Raw genomic sequence first — 15,527 nt, 5'->3', positions numbered from 1 at the left:
TAAAACAAGGAATAACTAAATTAAAAATAAAGGACGGAAGGTATGTAGAAGAGAATAAAGGGCTAGCCGACTGCCTTAATGAATACTTCTGTTCAGTTTTTACAAAAGAAAAAGAAGGAGAAGGACCTCCACTAGAAAGGATGACTATTAAATCGTTTGATGCATGTGTCTTTACAGAGGAAGATGTTCTAAGTTTGCTGTCTAAAGTGAAGACAAATAAGTCACAGGGGCCTGATGAGATACACCCAAAATTATTAAAAGAGCTTAGTGGTGAGCTGGCAAAACCGTTAACAGATTTATTTAACCAATCATTAGTAACAGGAGTCGTCCCGGAAGATTGGAAATTGGCAAATGTCGTGCCCATTCACAAGAAAGGTAGTAGGGAGGAATCGAGCAACTATAGACCAGTGAGTCTGACATCAATAGTAGGCAAATTAATGGAAACCCTATTAAAGGATAGGATTGTGGAACATCTAAAATCCCATGGATTGCAAGATGAAAAACAGCATGGGTTTACTTCAGGGAGATCATGTCAAACAAATCTTATAGATTTTTTTGACTGGGTGACTAAAATAATAGACGGTGGAGGTGCAGTAGACATCGCATATCTAGATTTTAGTAAGGCTTTTGACACTGTCCCACATAGAAGACTTATCAATAAACTGCAGTCATTGAGCATGGACTCCCATATTGTTGAGTGGATTAGGCAGTGGCTGAGTGACAGACAACAGAGGGTTGTAGTCAATGGAGAACATTCAAAACAAGGTCATGTTACCAGTGGGATTCCACAGGGATCTGTACTGGGACCAATTTTGTTTAATATCTTCATAAGTGACATTGCAAAAGGCCTCGATGGTAAGGTTTGTCTTTTTGCTGATGACACAAAGATATGTAACAGGGTTGATGTTCCTGGAGGGAAACGCCAAATGGAAAAGGACTTAGGAAAACTAGAAGAATGGTCAGAACTCTGGCAACTGAAATTTAATGTGGATAAGTGCAAGATAATGCACCTGGGGCGTAAAAACCCAAGGGCAGAATATAGAATATTCGACACAGTCCTGACCACAGTATCTGAGGAAAGGGATTTAGGAGTAATTATTTCAGAAGACTTAAAGGTGGGAAGACAATGTAATAAAGCAGCACGAAATGCAAGCAGAATGCTTGGATGTATAGGGAGAGGTATAAGCAGTAGAAAGAGTGAAGTGCTTATGCCGCTGTACAGATCACTAGTGAGACCTCACTTGGAGTATTGTGCGCAGTACTGGAGGCCATATCTCCAGAAGGATATAGATACTCTAGAGAGAGTTCAGAGAAGAGCTACTAAACTAGTACATGGATTGCAGGATAAAACTTACCAGGAAAGGTTAAAAGACCTTAATATGTATAGCTTGGAAGAAAGAAGAGACCGAGGGGATATGATAGAAACTTTTAAATACATAAAGGGAATCAACTCGGTAAAGGAGGAGAGCATATTTAAAAGAAGAAAAACTACCACAAGAGGACACAGTTTTAAATTAGAGGGGCAAAGGTTTAAAAGTAATATAAGGAAGTATTACTTTACTGAGAGGGTAGTGGATGCATGGAATAGCCTTCCTGCAGAAGTGGTAGCTGCAAATACAGTGAAGGAGTTTAAGCATGCATGGGATAGGCATAAGGCCATCCTTCATATAAGATAGGGCCGGGGCTATTCATAGGATTCAGATATATTGGGCAGACTAGATGGGCCAAATGGTTCTTATCTGCCGACACATTCTATGTTTCTATGTTTCTATGGTATTATGTATAAAAAATAATACGTTATCTGCATATAAAGAAATGCGATTCTCCCTTCTTGGCAGTATCCCAACCCCTTCAATCCCAGATTCTTGCCTTACCCTAACTGCAAGAGGCTAGATATATATATATCAAATAGTAATGGGGAAAGAGGGTATCCTTATACAAAAGCTTAACCATGTTTATGAACCTGACTCCAAATCCAATTTTTTCCAAAACCTTTCAGAGGAATCTCCACTACACCCTATCAAAGGCCTTGGAGGCATCAAGAGACAGGATGGAGCGAAGAAGACCCCCAGAAGGTTGTATATTCGCAAACAAGCAATGCAGATTATAATGCGTACCCCTATTGGGAATGAAACCATTCTGCTCAGAATGTATAGTTAATGTAATAAACTTAGCAAGTCTTGTAGCAAGAACCCTTGAAAGAAGCTTTACATCAGTGTGCAATAATGAAATCTGCCTATATGCCTCCATATCTAAAGGTTCCTTGCCCTTTTTTTTATATTAATATTATTACAGCTTCTGTCATTGATTCTGGAAGGGTACCATCCTCCAATGATTGTGAATATCTTCAATAAACAAGGGAGAATAACCTCCCTATATTTACAGTAGAATACCAGGGGAGGAGTTTCCCGAGCAAGCTTTTATTGCAGCCTCTAACTTCTGCATGAGAATCCTTGATCGAGAAATTCTCTTTGAGTGTCAGTTAGAACTGGCAATGAGATGGAATCCAGGTATGCATCCATCATTTCATCTGGAATATTCTTATCTGGTTTATATAAATCAGATCAGTTTATATATACAGATCAGATTCCTTTAATAGATTCTTGATCTTCTACAGGGAGTGCAGAATTATTAGGCAAGTTGTATTTTTGAGGATTAATTTTATTATTGAACAACAACCATGTTCTCAATGAACCCAAAAAACTCATTAATATCAAAGCTGAATATTTTTGGAAGTAGTTTTTAGTTTGTTTTTAGTTTTAGCTATTTTAGGGGGATATCTGTGTGTGCAGGTGACTATTACTGTACATAATTATTAGGCAACTTAACAAAAAACAAATATATACCCATTTCAATTATTTATTTTTACCAGTGAAACCAAAATAACATCTCAACATTCACAAATATACATTTCTGACATTCAAAAACAAAACAAAAACAAATCAGTGACCAATATAGCCACCTTTCTTTGCAAGGACACTCAAAAGCCTGCCATCCATGGATTCTGTCAGTGTTTTGATCTGTTCACCATCAATATTGCGTGCAGCAGCAACCACAGCCTCCCAGACACTGTTCAGAGAGGTGTACTGTTTTCCCTCCTTGTAAATCACACATTTGATGATGGACCACAGGTTCTCAATGGGGTTCAGATCAGGTGAACAAGGAGGCCATGTCATTAGATTTTCTTCTTTTATACCCTTTCTTGCCAGCCACGCTGTGGAGTACTTGGACGCGTGTGATGGAGCATTGTCCTGCATGAAAATCATGTTTTTCTTACCTTGCAGACTTCTTCCTGTACCACTGCTTGAAGAAGGTGTCTTCCAGAAACTGGCAGTAGGACTGGGAGTTGAGCTTGACTCCATCCTCAACCCAAAAAGGCCCCACAAGCTCATCTTTGATGATACCAGCCCAAACCAGTACACCACCTCCACCTTGCTGGCGTCTGAGTCGGACTGGAGCTCTCTGCCCTTTACCAATCCAGCCATCTGGCCCATCAAGACTCACTCTCATTTCATCAGTCCATAAAACCTTAGAAAAATCAGTCTTGAGATATTTCTTGGCCCAGTATTGACTTTTCAGCTTGTGTGTCTTGTTCAGTGGTGGTCGTCTTTCAGCCTTTCTTACCTTGGCCATGTCTCTGAGTATTGCACACCTTGTGCTTTTGGGCACTCCAGTGATGTTGCAGCTCTGAAATATGGCCAAACTGGTGGCAAGTGGCATCTTGGCAGCTGCACGCTTGACTTTTCTCAGTTCATGGGCAGTTATTTTGCGCCTTGGTTTTTCCACACGCTTCTTGCGACCCTGTTGACTATTTTGAATGAAACGCTTGATTGTTCGATGATCACGCTTCAGAAGCTTTGCAATTTTAAGAGTGCTGCATCCCTCTGCAAGATATCTCAATATTTTTGACTTTTCTGAGCCTGTCAAGTCCTTCTTTTGACCCATTTTGCCAAAGGAAAGGAAGTTGCCTAATAATTCTGCACACCTGATATAGGGTGTTGATGTCATTAGACCACACCCCTTCTCATTACAGAGATGCACATCACCTAATATGCTTAATTGGTAGTAGGCTTTCGAGCCTATACAGCTTGGAGTAAGACAACATGCATAAAGAGGATGATGTGGTCAAAATACTCATTTGCCTAATAATTCTGCACGTAGTGTATAATTAATCCTTCAGGTGAACGAATATTGCAAAATATTTTTTGTCCCTTAAAGAAAAGCCTTTGCTGTGCCTTATCCAGAAGAAAATCGTAATATGCCTGGCTTGCGTTCTCCATAATTTCCCTATTTTCTTCTGTTTAATTCCTGGAGAATTCCTTCATAGCACCTACCACTAGGTTCTTTTAAACCCCTCTCTTTCATACCGTACCCCTTTCTTAAATTGGAAATAATACTAACGAATAGGCCCCTCATAAAGGCCTTAAAGGCATCCCATACCAATTGAGCTTTTGCTGAATTGTAATTGGCATCCCAAAAACGGACAATCTCCTGTTCCATCATGTTGTGATTATCCATTATGGAGATCCAATGGGGATTTAATCAAAATGGGGGTCCTACCCGATATTTATTATCCACCATGGTTAAATCAAGAGCAAATGGTACATGGTCCGATAAAGCACTGGCCTCATATTTCATCCGCTTTATATATCTAAGATAGTTTTTATTTATCAAAGCCAGGTCTATCCTAGACATGGAGTTTCCGAATATACTTATACAAGAATACGCTCTTTTCCCCTTCCTTAAATAACCCCATACAACAACAAAGCCTGATTCCAAACAAAGTCGTGCCAGAGGGGAACCTTGTGCATGAGTATAGGTGTCTCCGCCCATGAAATCCTATCAGTTCCTGGATTAATGACACAATTAAAGTCCCCATTGACAATCGAGGGACATTCAGGCCATTGATCCATGAATGTTAAACAATTAAGTACATGGAATGAAAAGGGTGAAGGGATGAATACATAGTGTTCCAGCGAGCTTTCCGTAAAGAAACACAAATCTTCCTTGCTTTTCAGTAGAGGATGCCTGGCAGACAAGATCAATCCGCTTATGAACTAACAGTTAGGCCTCTTTCAGAGTGCTGGTTGCAGTGTGCGATTGCATTTTGTGTTTTTACATTTATATCTTTATTTCGCCATAGCAATCTGCACCTGCTAGGGGTTGTGCGGGCTGAAATTTTCCATATTTTTCTCTTTGTAGTACGTATTGGAGGCGTGGCGATCTCCAAGCAGTCAAGCACACCTGTCCAGTTAATCTACCCCCTGGAGGCTGGTTTTAAAGTCAGTATAAAACTGAGTCTGCTTATACAGCACCTACCAGTAACCATTAGGTTCCAGGAGAAGTATAAAGTGGGCTCAGCATGCATGTGAGTACTTGCATCCCTGGATCCGATGAAAGCTGTAATGGCACCGGACGGGGTTAAAAGCAGAGTGTGCTTGGCATGCATGCTGTACCCGCGCTCCCTGGACTTTATGTGGCTGTCATGGCCCATAAAAGGTAGGAACTAGTGTTAGGGACCACTCATAAAGGCAACCTTGACGCGGTGAGTGGCTTATTACGCTTTGGCCAAAATGTACACCAATGCCTTATTCAACATCCAGCATAAAGGCAAGGCAGAGTGCTGGTTGCAGTGTGCGATTGCATTTTGTGTTTTTACATTTATATCTTTATTTCGCCATAGCAATCTGCACCTGCTAGGGGTTGTGCGGGCTGAAATTTTCCATATGATTCCAAACAAAGTCGTGCCAGAGGGGAACCTTGTGCATGAGTATAGGTGTCTCCGCCCATGAAATCCTATCAGTTCCTGGATTAATGACACAATTAAAGTCCCCATTGACAATCGAGGGACATTCAGGCCATTGATCCATGAATGTTAAACAATTAAGTACATGGAATGAAAAGGGTGAAGGGATGAATATATAGTGTTCCAGCGAGCTTTCCGTAAAGAAACACAAATCTTCCTTGCTTTTCAGTAGAGGATGCCTGGCAGACAAGATCAATCCGCTTATGAACTAACAGTTAGGCCTCTTTCACACGGGCGTGAGTTTTTTTGCCCGGATAAGAGCCGGGTGCGTTGCGGGAAAATGCGCGATTTTTTCTGCGCAGGTGCAAAACATTGTCATGCGTTGCACTCGCGTGAGAAAAATCGCGCATGTTTGGTACCCAAACCCGAACTTCTTCATAGAAGTTCGGGCTTGGGATTGATGTTCTGAAGACTGTATTATTTTCCCTTATAACATGGTTATAAGGGAAAATAATAGCATTCTGAATACAGAATGCATAGTAAACCAGCGCTAGAGGGGTTAAAAAAAAATTAAAAAAAATTTAACTCACCTTAGTCCACTTGCTCGCGAAGCCCGGCATCTCCTTGTGTCTCCGCTGCTGATGAACAGGACCTGGGGTGAGCTGCTCCATTAAATACAGGTTAAGGACCTTCGATGACGTCACTCTGGTCATCACATGGTACGTCACATGATCTTTTACCATGGTAAAAGACCATGTGATGACCGGAGTGACGTCATCGAAGGTCCTTAAGCTCTATTTAATGGAGCAGCTCACCCCAGGTCCTGTTCATCAGCAGCGGAGACACAAGGAGATGCCAGCTTCGCGAGCAAGTGGACTAAGGTGAGTTAAATTTTTATTTTTATTTTTTTTAACCCCTCTAGCGCTGGTTTACTATGCATTCTGTATTCAGAATGCTATTATTTTCCCTTATAACCATGTTATAAGGGAAAATAATAATGATCGGGTCTCCTAGCAACCATGCGTGCAAATCGCACGGCATCCGTACTTGCTTGCGGATGCCATCCGATTTTCACACACCCCATTCACTTCTATGGGGCTTGCGTCACGTCAAAATCGGAAAATATAGAGCATGCTGCGATTTCAACTGAACGCACAAGTGATGCGTTAAAAACATCGCTCATGTGCACAGCCCCATAGAAATGAATGGGTCAGGATTTAGTGCGGGTGCCATACGTTCGCCGCACGGATCGCACCCGCACGGAAAACTCGCCCGTGTGAAAGGGGCCTTACTCCTCTAGAATAACTAGAAAAAGAGGAGTGATAAGTCTGCCTGGCCAATCCCCTACCGATTCGCCTGGCTATCTCCTCATGAGGTGAGTCTCCAGTAACAATCACTGGTAGGTGTCTCTGTACCAAATCCAGAACCGCCTGTCTTTTTAACTTATCCCCCAGACCCCGAACGTTCCAGGTTAGAATTTTAGTAAACATCAAATCAATCAATAGCTTCCCAGAAAAAGAAACTCTTCAACTTCCCCACCTCCCATCCCCTTCTCTAAAGAGACGCACCACAGTTTATCTCATACACCCACCCAAACCTCTTGATCCGCCAGATTACTGCACCAGATCTCTTAACCAAGACCACTACTCCCCCTCTCCTCCACCCCCACCACTACCATAAAAGAAAGAAAAAAAAAACATTTAGGAAACAAATGCCTATATATTGTTCCGGTCAAGCCAGTCTGTCATGAGACCAGGGGTATCAAAAAAAATAGTTTCCCCATTGAAAATTATCAGAAATTTAGCTGGGTAAACAAATGAGTACCTAATGTCCCTTTTTTGCAGACGCTTTTTAACCGCAGTAAAACTGCATCTCTTTTATTGAATCTCTTTAAAAAATTGGGAAAAAAGGACACTTTACTTCCATTATATAGAATAGGAGACCATTCCCTAGCCCTTCTAAAAATCATATCTGTAACGGGTTCACTTGTCTGGGTACAGTGCTCGCACTGTGCCTTTAAAAATTCTCCTCCAACCTGGATGGCTCTCTGTATTCCTTCTTCCTTGGTTAGCTCTCTTAGGATGAGCCAGTTTGGATCCCTGCTGTAATGATTCAAATAAGTGCACACAACTTGCTTTGTTCTTTGAATCAGGCAGAATGCTCTCTTTTTTTCATTAAAAAACACACATCTTATATACCCCTGGACACAGCAGGGCACAAACAGATTGAACATTGTAGCCACTCCCAGGTGCTTCTGAGTCTGAAAGATAAGAAAGTCAGAAATCTGAAGCTTCCCTATCTCTCAGATGCTCCAGAGGATAGATCATCATAGAAAACATAGAATGTGTCGGCAGATAAGAACCATTTGGCCCATCTAGTCTGCCCAATATACTGAATACTATGGATAGCCGCTGGCCCTATTTTATATGAAGGATGGCCTTATGCCTATCCCATGCATGCTTAAACTCCTCCACTGTATTTGCAGCTACCACTTCTGCAGGAAGGCTATTCCATGCATCCACTACTCTCTCAGTAAAGTAATACTTCCTGATATTACTTGTAAACCTTACTTTATCCTGCAATCCATGTACTAGTTTAGTAGCTCTTCTCTGAACTCTCTCCAAAGTATCAATATCCTTCTGGAGATATGGTCTCCAGTACTGCGCACAATACTCCAAATGAGGTCTCACTAGTGCTCTGTAGAGCGGCATGAGCACCTCCCTCTTTCTACTGGTAATGCCTCTCCCTATACACCCAAGCATTCTGCTAGCATTTCCTGCTGCTCTATGACATTGTCTGCCTACCTTTAAGTCTTCTGAAATAATGACTCCTAAATCCCTTTCCTCAGATACTGAGGTTATGACTGTATCACTGATTTTATATTCTGCTCTTGGGTTTTTACGTCCCAGGTGCATTATCTTGCACTTATCAACATTAAATTTTAGTTGCCAGATTTTTGACCATTCCTCTAGTTTTCCTAAATCCTTTTCCATTTGGTGTATCCCTCCAGGAACATCAACCCTGTTACAAATCTTTGTGTCCTCAGCAAAAAGACACACCTTACCATCGAGGCCTTCTGCAATTTCACTGATAAAGATATTAAACAATATGGGTCCCAGAACAGATCCCTGAGGTACCCCACTTGTAACAAGACCATGGTCTGAATATACTCCATTGACTACAACCCTCTGTTGTCTGTCCCTCAGCCACTGCCTAATCCGTTCAACAATATGGGAGTCCACGCCCAAAGACTGCACTTTATTGATAAGCCTTCTATGTGGGACAATATCAAAAGCCTTACTAAAGTCTAGATAAGCGATGTCTACTGCACCTCTGCCATCTATTATTTTAGTCACCCAATCAAAAAAATCAATAAGATTAGTTTGACATGATCTCCCTGAAGTAAACCCATGCTGTTTTTCATCTTTCAATCCATAGGATTTTAGATGGTCCACAATCCTCTCCTTAAGGCCCCATGCACACGGCCGTTGTTCACGGCCGTGTGCGGGCCGTGGAACCGCGGCCTGGATCCCTCCTGAGAGCAGGAGCGCACGGCGTCACTGGTTGCTATGACGCCGTGCGCTCCCTGCTGCCGCCGCAATACAGTAATACACTGGTATGATCTATACCAGTGTATTACTGTACTGTGTCGGCAGAAGGGAGCGCACGGCGTCATAGCAACCAGTGACGCCGTGCGCTCCTGCTCTCAGGAGGGATCCAGGCCGCGGTTCCACGGCCCGCACACGGCCGTGTGCATGGGGCCTAAGTATGATTTCCATTAATGTCAGGCTTACTGGTCTATAGTTGCCCGATTCCTCCCTACTACCTTTCTTGTGAATGGGCACAGCATTTGCTAATTTCCAATCTTCTGGGGCGACTCCTGTTGCCAGTGATTGGTTAAATAAATCTGTTAATGGTTTTGCTAGTTCACCGCTGAGCTCTTTTAATAGCTTTGGGTGTATCCCATCAGGCCCCTGTGACTTATTTGTATTAATTTTAGACAGCTGACTTAGAACCTCTTCCTCTGTAAAGACACATGCATCAAAAGATTCATTAGTCTTCTTTCCTAACTGAGGTCCTTCTCCTTCATTTTCCTTTGTAAAAACTGAACAGAAGTATTCATTGAGGCAGTCAGCTAGTTCTTTATCTTCTTCCATATACCTTCCTTCTTTAGTTTTTAATTTGGTAATTCCTTGTTTTAGTTTCCTTTTTTCATTTATGTATCTGAAGAACGTCTTAGTTTAAACAAACTGCAGAACCACTTTAAGAAGTCTCATTATACCCTGCACTGTTGATTTATGAACTCTAGATTTCATTTCTCTCCAGGCACACTGACACGATGATATATTTATTATGGATATGTCTAAACGTGCAGAGATATTGGCAACTTATTATAAAAACATTAAGGTTAATTTAAGAAAAAAAATCCTTTTGCTCTAGTATTGGATATATTTTGAGATGACAAACCTTTTAGTTAACCCCTTAAAGACTGGGCCTATTTTCATTGTTGGTTTTTCCTCCCCACGTTCAAATAGTTTAGACTTTTTTATTTTTCTGTTCACATAGCCATATGAGGGCTTATTTTTTGCGGATCAAGATGCATTTTTAATACTATCACGGCATTCACTGTGCGCTAAAAATGACATGACGTCCTTGATCTGTGGCTCAATACGATTGAGGCGATATCAAACTTGTTTTAATTTTAATTACTTTTAAGAAATTAAAACTAATATTGGCAATACCAAATTCTAGTTTTAATTTTAATTACTTTAAAAAAATAAAAACCTTTAAAAAATAAATCAAAATTATCTTTGCATCGCCATATTATGACATATCTTTGCATCGCCATAACTTTTTTATATTTCAGTTTACAGAGCTTTATGATGGCTTGTTTTTTGCATAATGAACTGTAGTTTTTATTGGTACAATTTTTGCGGCATGTACGACTTTTTGATCACTGTTATTCAATTTTTTGGGGGGACAAGATGACTAAAAAATGGGGAATACTATTTTTCATTTTTATCCGTTACAGCGTTCACTGAACAGGAATTTTTTTAAAAATATTTTAATACTTCTAACATGCTTTTTTTTGTTTATATATTTAAAAAAAAAAAAAATTTAAAATTGGGAAAGGGAGATTCAACCCCTTAAGGACCCGCGCCGTACCTGTACGGTGCAAGGTCCGCGGGGCTCTGGGGAACGATCGGGGCAGAATCAGGGCACCATGGCTGCTCTTACCAGGAGGCAGCCATGCCAGGTAAGGGCACAATGGTGCTGAACCGCCTCCCTGAAGCTCCAAGAAGAAGAAAATGTAGTTAGGGCCTTATATAAATAAAGTTAGGCCTCATGCACACGACCGTATGTATTTTGTGGTCCGTAAAAATACGGATGACCTCTGTTCGCATTCCGTATTTTGCGGAACGGAATAGCTGGCTCTTCATAGAACAGTACTATCCTTGTCCGTACTGTGGACAATAATAGGACATGTTCTATTTTTTTGCGGAACGGAAATACGGACATACGGAAACAAAATGCACAGGGAGTACCTTCCGGTTTTTTTTGCTGACCCATTGAAATGAATGGTTCCGTATACGGTCCGCAAAAAAACAGAAGGGACACGGAAAGAAAATATGTTCGTGTGCATGAGCCCTTATATATATATATACAGTCATGTGAAAAAATTAGGACACCCTTTGAAAGCATGTGGTTTTTTGTAACATTTTTAATAAAAGGTTATTTCATCTCCGTTTCAACAATACAGAGAGATTAAAGTAATCCAACTAAACAAAGAAAACTGAAGAAAAGTCTTTTCAAGATCTTCTGTAAATGTCATTCTACAAAAATGCCTATTCTAACTGAGGAAAAAGATAGGACACCCTCACATGTATTCCCTCTTAAATTGGCTCAGATCTCACACAGGTATATCACACCAGGTGCACATAATTAGTAGATCGTTACTCTGCATGTTGAATGAGGCTTGCCCTATTTAAACCTCAGACATTTAGTTTGGTGTGCTCCTGACTGTTGAAGTGAGAGTGAGCACCATGGTGAGAGCAAAAGAGCTGTCAGAGGACTTCAGAAAAAAGATTGTAGCAGCCTATGAGTCTGGGAAGGGATTTAAAAAGATCTCAAAAGATTTTGAAATCAGCCATTCCACTGTCCGGAAGATAGTCTACAAGTGGAGGGCTTTCAAAACAACTGCCAACATGCCCAGGACTGGTCGCCCCAGCAAGTTCACCCCAAGAGCAGACCGCAAGATGCTAAAAGAGGTCTCCAAAAACCCTAAAGTGTCATCTCGAGAACTACAGCAGGCTCTGGCTACTGTTGATGTAGAAGTACATGCCTCTACAATCAGAAAGAGACTGTACAAGTTTAACTTGCATGGGAGGTGTGCAAGGAGGAAACCTTTGCTTTCCAAGAGAAACATCGAGGCCAGACTGACATTTGCCAGAGATAAAGTTGACAAAGACCAGGACTTCTGGAATAATGTTCTTTGGACAGATGAGTCCAAAATTGAATTATTTGGACACAACAGCAGAGGACATGTTTGGCGTAAACCAAACACAGCATTCCAAGAAAAGAACCTCATACCAACTGTGAAGCATGGAGGTGGAAGTGTCATGGTTTGGGGCTGCTTTGCTGCAGCAGGACCTGGTCAGCTCACCATCATAGAATCCACGATGAATTCTACTGTGTATCAGAAGGTGCTTGAAGAACATGTGAGACCATCAGTTAGAAAATTAAAGCTGAAGCGGAACTGGACCATGCAACATGACAATGACCCAAAACATACTAGTAAATCAACCAAAGATTGGCTGAAAAAGAAGAAATGGAGAGTCCTGGAATGGCCAAGTCAAAGTCCAGATTTGAATCCCATTGAGATGCTGTGGGGTGACTTGAAAAGGGCTGTACGTGCAAGAAACCCCTCAAACATCTCACAGCTGAAAAAGTTCTGCATTGAGGAGTGGGGTAAAATTTCCTCAGACCGATGTCGAAGACTGGTAGATGGCTACAAGAACCGTCTCACTGCAGTTATTTCAGCCAAAGGAGGTAACACTCGCTATTAGGGGCAAGGGTGTCCTATCTTTTTCCTCAGTTAGAATAGGCATTTTTGTAGAATGACATTTACAGAAGATCTTGAAAAGACTTTTCTTCAGTTTTCTTTGTTTAGTTGGATTACTTTAATCTCTCTGTATTGTTGAAACAGAGATGAAATAACCTTTTATTAAAAATGTTACAAAAAACCACATGCTTTCAAAGGGTGTCCTAATTTTTTCACATGACTGTATATATATATATATATATAAAGATATCAGTTAATTTTTAGCAAGTGTTCACTTTTTTAACACTAGTGAATTTTTATACTGCAGTTTTTGCACGCACACACGATCTGTGTGTGGGCGTGTGTGCTGCAGACCACCGATCAGTAGTGTGCTAGTTGACATCTGCACATTTGTTTTTTGGGTGAGAAAAAAAACTGCAGTTAGGGGTAGTTTTTTATATATATATATATAAATATATATATATTTCAGTTAGTGTCAGTTTAGAATTTTGCACGAATGCACTATCTGCGTACGTGCATTTTTCACCCAATAAGCACCGATCAGTACTGTCCATTACTGATCGCGTCTGCTCAGTTTGCACTGTATGTTTTGTTTTTGTGCAGCAAATACTTTTTTTTTCACATTTTTTTCTTCTAAATTTAATTTCAAATTTATTACAAGCCCCTTCACGTGTGAAAACACAACATACACACCCCTCACACTAAATAAAGGTTTACACATTTCACACGTCACACCATAATAAAATTAAAATTCATTCAACGAGTATACTCAGCTGAAGAGGCATACGCCATCCTTGCCTCCGATACTGAGTCTGCCAGTGGGGGAGAAGAGGATGCCACTTTCCTCTACTCCTCTACCCCCATCATAATCATTCGCTGATGAGGGACCCTCTACAATGCGCCCCAGGGTAGCAGCGGAGGCGGCCCCGCAGAGTGAACTCTTATGGACCCCACCTACTGACGATTATCAGCCCCAAATTCCAGATTATGTGGACAGCGTCGGAATACAGAAAGACTGTGTGGGCTTCACTGAACCAGATTTTTTCTAAATCTTTTTCTCTGTAGATTTTGTAAATTTAATGGTGGCCCAAAGCAATTTATACGCTTAACAATTCATTGATCCGAACCTTACATCGCCATAAGCTAGACCCCTAGGTTGGACCACAGTAAGTGCAGCAGAGATGATGACGTTTTGGGGACTCGTGCTGCATATGGGCATTGTAAAAAAAAACAACTAATGTTAGACCATATTGGAGTTCTGACATTTTCTACCAGACTCCAATTTACATTAACACCATGACCCGGAAGCGATTTGAGTCAATTAGGAAATTCCTACACTACAACGACAATTCACAGTGCCCACCCCCAAAACGACCCGACATTTGACCGTCTCTTCAAAGTTAGGCCTGTCATTGACCAATTTAACACCAAGTTTGCTGAGGTGTACAACCCCGATAAAAATGTCTGTGTAGATGAGTCCCTATAACTCTTCAAAGGGAGGATTAGATTCTGCCAGTACCTGCCTAGCAAACGGGCAAGGTATGGCATAAAGTTATACAAACTTTGTGAGAGTAACTCCGGGTACACCCACATGTTCCGCATTCACGAAGAGAAAGAATCCCGGATAGAACCCCCAACCTAGGAGTTAGTAGGAAGATTGTGTGGGACTTACTGCACCCACTGCTGGATAAGGGTTACCACCTCTATGTGGATAACTATTATACCAGCATACCCCTATGTGGCTTGCGGCACAGTGCACAAAAATCAGAGAGGCCTCCCTAGATCCCTGGAAGGGCAACCACTATGAAAGGGTAAAAGTAGGGCTCTCCTCCGTGAGAACATACTGGTGGTTAAGTACAAGAGGGATGTCCTTGTACTGACCACTACCAGCTCCCCTGCTTTTGAATGTGGTACCACAACCACTACCGCCAAACTAGTTTTTATCCAGGACTACAACAGGCACATGGGAGGGGTGGATCTTTCAGATCAACTTCTGAAGCCCTACAGTGCCACACAAAAAAGAAAGTGTGGTACAAAAAGCTGGCCGTACACATTGTGCAGATGGCAATGTGCAATACGTAAGTACTATTTCAGTCTGCAGGCCTCACAGAAACTTTCCTTGTTCCAAGAGGTGGTTATCAAGGCCCTAATTTTTCAAACCCAGGCCAGGGAGGTTCCCAGTACTTCTGGAAGCCATGGTGCCCGTGTCGTACCAGGGCAACATTTTTCAGGTCAAGTCACCCAGACAGCAAGGAAGGGAAGGACCCAAAAAAGATGCAGGGTGTGTTCCAAAAGGGGGAAAAGGAAAGACACCATTTACCACTGCGAAACCTGCCCTGAAAAAACAGGGCTGTGCATGCAGGAGTGTTTTAAAATCTACCACTCATCCATAAAGTATTCATTTAATTTCATCCTTTATGCTCCCTGCAATATTTCCACTTTACATCTCTGATTTAGTCCACCTCGCTTGCATATCCACCTTCCAACAACTACTACATATTATTTTCTGTGAGACAACTGTTAGGTCAAAAGTGCCGTTTCCACTCCTTAAAATGTTCGTACGGGGGTGCTCTTTCCAAAATGGGGTCACTTATTGGGGTTTTTAATTTCTGGGGACCTCAGGAATCTTTTAAATGCGACATGGCACCTAAAATCCATGTCTGCCAATTCAGGCCTGTCAGCTAAATCCATATTTTTGCTGTTTGCCTGCTGTGCGCC

This window comes from Bufo gargarizans, chromosome 3 (genome assembly GCF_014858855.1).
Source record: "Bufo gargarizans isolate SCDJY-AF-19 chromosome 3, ASM1485885v1, whole genome shotgun sequence".
NCBI lineage: Eukaryota > Metazoa > Chordata > Amphibia > Anura > Bufonidae > Bufo > Bufo gargarizans.
The sequence above is the reverse complement of the archived record's forward strand: the minus strand, read 5'-3'. Positions refer to the sequence as shown.